The sequence below is a fragment of the Saccopteryx leptura genome, chromosome 5, assembly GCF_036850995.1.
Source record: "Saccopteryx leptura isolate mSacLep1 chromosome 5, mSacLep1_pri_phased_curated, whole genome shotgun sequence".
NCBI lineage: Eukaryota > Metazoa > Chordata > Mammalia > Chiroptera > Emballonuridae > Saccopteryx > Saccopteryx leptura.
The window spans coordinates 156,278,482-156,288,734 of record NC_089507.1 but is presented as its reverse complement, the minus strand read 5'-3'; the positions used below and the strand labels follow the sequence as shown (position 1 = coordinate 156,288,734).

The 10,253-nt window shown below is 45.1% G+C and overlaps 1 pseudogene; it reads left to right on the top strand.

Moving 5' to 3' along the window:
* Positions 1-400: 400 nt before the first annotated feature.
* LOC136406583 (peroxiredoxin-1-like) lies at positions 401-10,228 on the top strand (annotated as a pseudogene).
* The last annotated feature ends 25 nt before the right edge of the window (positions 10,229-10,253 follow it).

Genomic DNA, 10,253 nt, shown 5'->3' with positions numbered 1-10,253 from the left:
CGCGACCAGAGCCACTCTAGCGCCTGGGGCAGAGGCCAAGGAGCCATCCCCAGCACCCGGGCCATCTTTGCTCCAATGGAGCCTTGGCTGCGGGAGGGGAAGAGAGAGACAGAGAGGAAGGAGGGGGTGGGGGTGGAGAAGCAAATGGGCGCTTGTCCTATGTGCCCTGGCTGGGAATCGAACCTGGGTCCCCCGCACTCCAGGCCGACGCTCTACTGCTGAGCCAACCGGCCAGGGCCATGATTGACATTTTTAAAGGGAGAACAGAATTGTTTGGTCACAGTCTCATTTTTAGGAATACCTACCACCATCACCCCCAAAATAGTCAACTCTCTTTAGAGGTGTGTCTTTCTGACTGGTTTTGCTACTGTATTTCTGTCTCAGAGCTGCTAATAGCAAAATGTCTTCAGAATATGCTAAAATTGGAAATCCTGTTCCCAACTTCAGATCCACAGCTGTTAAGCCAGATGGTTAGTTCAAAGACACCAGTCTATCTGACTACAGAGGAAAATATGTGGTGTTCTTTACCCTCCTGGCTTGACCTTTGTGTGCCCCATGGAGATCACTGCTTTCAGTGATAGGGTAGAAGCGTTTAAGAAACTGTTGCCAAGTATTGTGCTGCTGTGGATTCTCGCTTGTCACCTGGCATGGGTCAACACACCTAAGAAACCCATGAACATCCCTTGAAGTCAGGCCCCAAGTGCACCATTGCTCAAGAGCATGGGGTCGTAAAGGCCCATGAAAGCGTCTCATTCGGGGGCCTCTTATTGGTGATGAAGCTTCATCAGATCACTGTAGACAACCCCTTGGTTGGCTGCTCTGTGGATGAGATAGACTACTATTTCAGGCTTGCCAGATTGCTGACAAATGTGGGGAGGGGTGCCCAGCTGCCTGAAACTATGCAGTGACACCAGCAAGCCTGATGTCAGAAGAGCGAAGATTTCTCCGAGCAGAAGTGAGCACTGGGCCATTTTAGGGTTATGCAGCAATGGATGGCCATGGAGCAAAACCTCTTAACTGTTGTCATGCTTAAAACACAAAACCTTAGACTTAGCCCAGATGTGGCATGGGACAGAGCAGGCCTTTCTTCCTCAGGAGGGAATGACCACACTTACGGAACAGGCCAACTGATGAGTACAGTAGTGGAGCATCACCTTTGATATTTTGTAGTTTCTATTTAACTTGAACTGAGGAGAAAAAGCTATACTTAGAAGTGTAATTGTATCTGAGAGTACACCCAGTTTTTAGTAGTGGGAAATTTTTTTAGCTAGAAAGAGACAGGAAGGGAGATGAGAAGCATCAACTTATAGTTGTGGCTCTTCAGTTGTTCAGTGATTGCTTCTCATATGTGCCTTGACCCGGGGAGTTGGGGTCTTGACTGGGGGAGGTTGGGGTTCCAGCTGAGCCAGTGATCCCTTATTCGAGCCAGCAACTTTGGGCTTCAAGCCAGCAACCATGGGATCATGTCGATGATCCTGTTCTCAAGCCGGCAGCCTTGAGGTTTTGAACTGGGACCTCAGCGTCCCAAGTCGATACGATCCACTGTGCCACCACTGGTCAGGCAAGAAGATGTTAAACTGATACCTTTTTGGTTTTAGAACATTTCATAATCTGGGGTGATTTCTGCGGGCTAGATCTTGCTTTGTTTCTGTATAAAAACTGAAATGGGCCTGACCAGGCCGTGGCGCAGTGGATAGAGCGTCGGACTGGGATGCAGAGGACCCAGGTTCGAGACTCCGAGGTCGCCAGCTTGAGCGTGGTCTCATCTGGTTTGAGCAAAGCTCACCAGCTTGGACCCAAGGTCGCTGGCTTGAGTAAGGGGTTACTCGGTCTGCTGAAGGCCCACAGTCAAGGCACATAAGAGAAAGCAATCAATGAACAACTAAGGAGCCTTAACGAAAAACTAATGATTGATGCTTCTCATCTCTCCATTCCTGTCTGTCTCTCCCTGTCTATCCCTCTCTCTGACTCTGTCTCTGTAAAAAAACAAAACAAAACCATCCAAACAAAACACAAAACCGAAATGGAAGTCTTAAGAGATCCATCAAGTTTTCTTGGTTGTTATTGTTGATTTAATTATGTTCTCAATTGAAGATACGCTAAGCAGTATTTGGATATTAACCAAACTGTTATTAGTCCTTTGCTAGTGGTGGGATTACATTAACATTTGAACACATCAGGACTCTGACCTCATGGGCTCCTTTTACTATTGGCAGGTAGATGCAAAGGATCTTACCCACTACCTACAGTCATGCTCAGAACTGGGCATTGTTCTTACCCCTGGGGCGGAAATGATGGGCCACCACTACCTCTGATCATTACTTCATTGGAAGCAGGTGTATCTTCTGGGAAAGGACACCGGCTTTGAACTTAATGGAGAACAGTCATAATGTTTTAATTCCAGTCATTTCTTCCAAGGAGCAGAAAAAATTGTGATTTCAGGGGTCATTTTTCCAGTAGAGGGAAGTCTATTGTCATATAACAGTGAAATATCCAGGTAAATGTGCCAGAATTGTTTCCCTATTAATGTTTCTCTTCTTCTGGTGCTAGGAAAATACTTTAGTAGGTTACTTAGTATGTTTGATTCTAAAATTCAGATAATGTTGAAAGGTAAATGTTTAAATGTTTGGCTCTTTTTTAAAATATGAGGTAACTTGCTGTAAGTGGGTAGCTAGGTACTGTGAGAATGTACCATTCAAATAAATTTGACCATTCTCATCCCTAAGTTGGACACTTCCTCAGAAAATCCTATGAAAATGTCTGGAGATACTGATGCCTTCCTAAATCAGAGTCCTTTAATTTTTTTCTAACTGGTTTTAGCTTTATCATTCAACACTGGACTGCACACCCTTAATCACACTTGGCTCTCAAAACGTTTTACTGAGGTTTGCATATCTTCTTAGTCAATTTTGTTTCCTTCTATAGCTCTGATCACCTGCATTCATGGTGTCCTTACCAGCCTGTATTCTGGTTTTGGCCCTCTTGCTTCCTTCACTTCCCCAGCTTTCACTTCTGGGAATGTGGCTGTAAAAGCTCTACGGAGCTCCAAGTGTTCCCGAGGCTTGCCAAACACAAGTCCAACGAGGCCCTCGTTCCCCAAACCGAGCTCACTGGCTCATACATTCCCCGGGCATCATTAGCACATTTGGTGTGATGGAAAGGGTGTGGCCTCAAGAAGTATGTGTTGGGTTCAGATACCCAAGTGATACTCTGTAAACAGAAGTAAAAGTTCAGTTCAGCCAGTATATTTTGAGTGAACTTGTTCCAGAGGCAGGAGATGCAGTGATGGGCAAAACAGTAAGAATTCTCTGGCCTTGTTTTAGTGGGGAGAGAGATGACTTAACATATACAGTGAGTTAGTGGTAGAGCTATGGAGAAACAGGAAATGGGGATGAGGATTGGGATGGGAGGGGTACAGTTTTAAATGATGTCAGGCAAGGCCACGTTTAGAAGGTGACATGTGACACCTGAAGGATGGGGGAGGAAAAACACCCCAGGCAGAGGGACCTGCAGGGGCTGCTTGGCGTGTTCAAAGCATAGTGAGCTTGAGTGAAGTGAACAGAGGAAGAAGAGGAGGGACGGGGAGTGAGCTCAGAGGTGCTGAGTCGGCCCTTGTGGGTCATTGTGCTGGCTGTCCTCTTAGTGGGGTTGTGAACAGATTCAAGTCCTGAAGTGCCTTATAGTCCGAGTTCTCTGAATCTGTTTTCTCCTCTGGAGGACTTGTAAATAGTAAATGACATAAATGTACCTCACAGACTTGTAAATAATAAATGATATAATTCATGTGCAGACCCTAGCACAGTACCTAGCACATAAAACAAAACATTATAAAGCAGGTGTATAGGAGAGTTGTTGAGAAATCATGTTGGATTTGGTTTTGAATCTTAGTTCTCCCGATTACCGTGTGAATGTTGCCAAGTTACTTAGATCACACAGTATCTTCCTAAGATGTGGACATTGTGTACAGAACTTAGCACAATGGCAGACTTGTAGTAAGTACTCAAAATAATACATTTACATACATACAGGTACATGTGTAAAATGTTAATTTTTTAAAAGTTTTTAGTACATTTGGTAAATGGCCATTCTCTCCTTTGCTCATTTGGCAGATGGGCTTTCAGTGAATTGGCTTTGAAGAATGATTTGGTAACCTTCATTACAGCTCATGTTATGTTGTATCCGTGTCCCCGTTAATGAACAGTGTGAAAATGGGCCGTCTTCTCTTTCTTCCATTTAGCACAGTGATCTGCACAAGCAGATCTGTTGGGGAGAGGCAGGGTAGTAAATGTTTACTGCATGAAACAGTTTGTCTCCACAGATTTTACACTCTAATAGATTACTTTCAGTATAAATTAGGTGTCACCAAAATGTAGGGTATACCACACCTACATTTAAGGTTCTTGCAATAAGAAACCAAGAGACTTCCCATTGATAAATTGTCCACTTTCTTCCCCCTGTTGATGTACTAATTGCTGGGTTCCAGTCTGTGACTAATTTATTTGCAGTCATCGTGGGAATTTGTTCTGTCTCCAATGTTTCGTGTGAGCAAATGATAGGGGTGCCATTTTGGGGATTCCTTTCGCTTTCAGAGAAGGAATGTGTTAGAAATAAGCCCAAGAGTTGGCTGAAAGAAAAAAATTGTATCTCTGATTTTTTGAAGTTGCTTTGTTTTTCTAGAAAAGTCATGACTTCAAGTCTAAGGGAATACTTTAGAAGTAGATGAATGTTGTCAAATAAAATGGAATTCAGGCACATGAGAGAGGCAGGATGGGGCTGATGAAATGAGATCAAGATCTAGAGTCAGAAAATTGAAATCAATTCCTAACTTCTCCAAGCCCTCCTCTCGGCAAATTTAACTGGGATTTGAGCTTTAGTGTTTACTTGCATCTGTAAAATCAATAAGATGCAAACCTCCGACCTACCTACTTCTTAGAGTTGTTCTTAGGATCAAGTGAGGTAACAGATGTGGACGGTTGGCAAGTACAAAGCACTATGCAAACATGAGGGGTTGTGTGAGCAGGGAATGGCTAGAGGAAGGACTGAAGAGGGAGGAGAAAGTATTTGACTTGGAAACCAGAGGAAGTTACTGTTTCTGATTTGTTAGGTGCTTTGTATCTGTCATTCAGTTAGGTAGCTTAAAATCTGGACAAAACATCAGGAAACCCAATTTAGATTTCTGGCCCTCCCACAAGTCAATGGCACTAGTAAATAACTCATTGCCAATGAGTAGCTGACTAGATTTCTTACTTTGACCTCATGTGACTGATATTTGCTTAAACAGGTAATTGTCTTTTAAAGAGAAAAATATTTTAAAAGCCTACATATGCAACCATTTAGTTACCATTTCTGGTGCTCTCTGTTCCTTTTGTAGGTCCACATTTTTGTCTGTTATCCATTTTATGTCTGCTAGAGGATATTTTTAATTTTTAGTTTTAAGTTTTAATTTGGGGGGGTCAGTGTGGCTCTGCTGCTGATGAATTCTTTTGGTTTTTGTATGTTTGAAAATGTCTTTGTTTTATCATTTTAAAAGAAAGATAGTTTCCCTGGGTATAGAATTCTAGGTTGTGAGGGATTTTTTCATTCAGTACTTTATTTTTCTTGACAGATTTTAGACAGAGAGGGCGATAGGGAGAGAGAAGAAGGGAGAGAGAGAAACATCGATTTGTTGTCCCACTTATTAATGCATTCATTGGTTGATTCTTGTATGTGGCATGATAGGGGATTGAACCCACAACTTTGGAATATCGGGACAACACTAATCAACTGAGCTACCCAGTCAGGGTACTTTAATACTTTAAAGATACTGCCCCACTATCTTCTTGTACACATAAATTTGCTTTTATTCTTAACTTTGTTCCTCTGTATGAAACTTTTTATTTTCCTTCCAGTGATTAAATGATTTTCTCTGTCACTGGCTTTGAAAAATTTATATATGCTGTTCTTTGATTGCACTTTTAAAAAATGTATACATTTAAAAATGGAGTATCTTTGTTTTTTCCATGTTCTTGTAGTTCATTGACCTTCTTTGATCTGTGTGTCTATAGGTTTCATGAAATTTGGAAATTTTTTCAGCCATTATTTCTTCAAATATTTCTTCTGCCTTCTTTTTCCTATCCTTTGGGGATCATGCTGGACTGGAAAGATAAGAATAACCTTGCTACAATGAGTTTATTTGACACAGGCCTTGAGATTTGGACAGGATCTGAACTGATGGAGATATGGGTAGAAGACTTGGTAACTATTTTAATATAAAGGGATTAAGAGAGGAAAGAGGATACCAGGATTTCATGCCTGTGAGGCTGGGAAAATACTGGTACCAACAGCGGAAATGAGGAATAAAGCAGAGGAAGTTCATTAAAAAGGAAGATGTTGAATTCATTCTTGGATATGGTTGAGCATGAGGTGCTTTTGTGTTCTTTGAATAGGGAGTATAACAGGCAATTATTAATGCAGCTCTGTTGCCCAGAAGCAGGATTGAGACAAGAGACTCAGATTTTGGAATTAACCACCAGGGATGCAGTAGCTGAAACACTGGATGGAATTCCTGACATAGATAGTCCAGAAAGGACCAAAGAAGGCCTAGTTGGTAAGAGATCCCATATCTAGCAATTTGTTCAAAGGAAAGAATAATGCACAATGATTCACAAAAGGAGATTCATTGAAGCACTGTTTGTAATTTTAAAAGGTAGAAACCGAGTGTACCACAATGGAGAATTGCTTAAATAAATGAAATATACAGTGGATTATAGTACAACCATTTAAAATGATGCATTAAAGAATATAGCCAATAGGCCCTGGCCAGTTGGCTCAGTGGTAGAGCGTCGGCCTGGCGTGCAGGAGTCCTGGGTTCGATTCCCAGCCAGGGCACACAGGAGAAGCGCCCATCTGCTTCTCCACCCCTCCCCCTCTCCTTCCTCTCTGTCTCTCTCTTCCCCTCCCGCAGCCGAGGCTCCACTGGAGCAAAGATGGCCCGGGCGCTGAGGATGGCTCTGTGGCCTCTGCCTCAGGCGCTAGAATGGCTTTGGATGCAACAGAGCGACGCCCCCTGGTGGACATGCCGGGTGGATCCTGGTCGGGCACATGCGGGAGTCTGTCTGACTGCCTCCCCGTTTCCAGCTTCGGAAAAATGAAAAAAAAAAAAAAAAAAGAATATAGCCAATAAAAATGTTCACTGTACATTAAGTACAGAAAGCAAGTTATAAGACCACAATATACAGTGCAATCTCATTTGAAATAATAATATATAAGCAGAGAAAATTAAAGTATCACATAGCCTATCTTTGGGTGTAATAATCCTTATTTTCTTATTTTTGCTTGTCTGCATTTTCTAGATTCTCTACAGTAAGTTACATTATCTTTACAGTAAGCAAAAAAAAAAAAAAAAATCTTATAAATTCTTGAATGCTGACCCAGAGAAAAAGCCCGTGGCTTTCCAAACTGTGGGGTGTGGGAGGCAGAAAGGAAGAGGCAAAGGAAGTAGAGCCTTCATGCAGAGTCTAGTGCCAGCCTGCAGGAAGAGGCTGGAATTGGGGGCACCAGTCAGAAGGGGAGCTGTCTGAACTCCCAGAAGAGGTCTTTTGACTTGGTGATTGAGTCATTACATTAGTGTCTGCTCTTGAGAAGTGTGGAGGAGAGGAGGGGCGAGGGTAGTCACTCCCTGGCCCAAGGTGTCTCATAATCATAAAGCTAGCATGTCAGCAAGACTCGTTTTGTGCAGGGATGTGACCCCACCCTCACCTTCCACGCTGGGCAGTCATTTTCTTGCCTCTGCCCCTGCAGTGAACCCATGTCCAGGCCTGTTTTGAGACCATTAGAACCAGGACATTGCAGACAGCTCCCCACAGCGTGGCAGTTGCCTGCAGCGGTACAGTGCAAATCTCTGGGTCTAGTTCCAAGTCATCTGAATCAGAACATTTGAGGTGGGAGCTCAGGAATCTGCCTTTTAAAAGCCAGGCAATTTCAGTGAACAGTCAAGTAGCAGAGCCTCTGTGTTAGTGCGTGTGTGTGACTCCTCTAGGTTTCTCTCCTTCGCACACAGTCACAGAAGGCTACCTGGGAGCTGCTCTCAGTACCATGACTGGGGGCTTTGGTCAGGAATCTGTAAGTGCAGGATGTGGAAAAAAATACCTCTGACTCCAGCTTGGTCCCATGGCATGGCAGGTGTCCTGGGAGTCTTTGGAGCTGGACAGCAGGGCACCACCAGACTTAAAAGGACTTGGCTCCCGGGACTGACAGCATGTTCATTGGAAGAGGTTTTCAGTGAGGATCCCCAGGGGCCAGAGCTGAGAGGCAGTGCAACTTCCTACTCACAGGGTGCCAGGGGCAAGAACAAAGAAGTCCATCCACTGAGCTGCCTCCTTGTATGGCTGAACAGCTGTGAGATTGGCTAGCAGGAGGGGCCCCCTGATGAGGGGGTGATCTGGATTCAGAGACAGGGTTTCTTTTTTTTTTTTTTCCGTATTTTTCTGAAGCTGGAAACGGGGAGAGACAGTCAGACAGACTCCCTCATGCACCCGACCCTGACCGGGATCCACCCGGCACGCCCACCAGGGGGCGATGCTCTGCCCCTCCGGGGCGTCGCTCTGCCGCAACCAGAGCCACTCTAGCACCTGGGGCAGAGGCCAAGGAGCCATCCCCAGCGCCCGGGCCATCCCTGCTCCAATGGAGCCTTGGCTGCGGGAGGGGAAGAGAGAGACAGAGAGGAAGGAGGGGGGGGGTGGAGAAGCAAATGGGCGCTTCTCCTATGTGCCCTGGCCAGGAATCGAACCCGGGTCCTCCGCACTCCAGGCCGACGCTCTACCGCTGAGCCAACCGGCCAGGGCAGAGACAGAGTTTCTTAATCAAAACAGGAGACCTTAGGGATACCCATGCATCCCATCATAAAAGACGTGTAAATAAATAGTGTGAGATCATATTGTAGTTTCTAGCAATCTGCTATCCCTCTTGTAAAAGGTTTGTATACTCCACCCACAGACATCAGGCTTGGCTGGGTGACTTGTTTTGGCCAGTCACTCATGAGTGGAATTAATGGAAGACACTTCTTGCAGAAACATAAGATCCATCCTCTGGTGGTACCATCTTTCCTGTTTTTCCTTTGCCACCAGACCTGCATGTCCCAGGTTGGGGCAGCCCCTTAAGTTGGGTGCCAGAATGAACATGTAGGGAAGAGCTGTAGCCAACCTCCCAAGGACACGTAACAAGCAATAAATCTTTGTTGCGATAAGGCCCTGCGATTTGGGGAAATATTAGTTATCACAGCATAACTAGCCAGAGCTGACTAATAAAGATGTAGTCACTTAGAATTGTAAAAGCAAATTGCAGTTATTGCAGTAAATTTGTAAAGAAATCTACCCATAACTCACTCCCTAGCCTAACCACATGGTTTTAATTTTTACATCTGCCTACATGTAAATATGCCAAAACAGACCTTTGCACTTTCTGTTGCTTCTCCCTCTGAACTTCAGGGAAGGAGTGTGGGGGTGGAAGAGGCCAGGGGAAGGAGCCAGTGCCCAGCACAGAGCGGCCGGTTGTCACTCAGTGAAACGAACGAGCAAAGCCATTTCCTCGGCATTGTGTGACTCTCAGAAAAAGCAATGCCAGGTGATTTCTTCTATAATGGGCCTGTCATGCCTGCTTAGGGGCCTGCCAAGGCAGGCTAAATATCAGCTTTGTGTTATCATCTTGCATTTCCAGAAGTCCTGGCCCCACCGCAGAGGGCGAACCTGCACGAGGAGAGGCAGGATTTACAGGAATCTCACGGGGAGCAGTGGGAACATCCGCTCTGCCCTCTCAGAGCGTGCAGTCAGGTGGGGTCCGGCAGTTTGGATTGTCCTGGAAGTGAAATGACAAGGCTTAAGGAGAGAAGGGGTTTTAAGGTTACTGTGTGGAGTGCGGATTTTAAAGGGTGAAACGCGGGAAGCAGGAAGACCACATAGGCTCTGTTGGAATTCATATTCATGTGTCCTCAGGCACAACCGGCCTCTTTCCTGAAGTCGACTTGTTCCCTGAGACACGTCCACCCTTCCTCCTCCTCTCTCTCCCCGGGGACAGTGGGCTCTGGAGGGTCCTTTGGCAGCTCCAGCCCTGTGCTATCATGCCCGCTCCTCCTGAGGCAGGCCAGTAAGAAGTTTGAATTCCTTTCCAATTGGAACGTGACAGCCTTTTCTGCGTCTAGGCAGCCCCGTCTGGGCTCACTCCTGTGGCTGATCTTGTGCCTTTTCCATCCTAGGCCCTTCCTTTGTTTCACTGTCCCC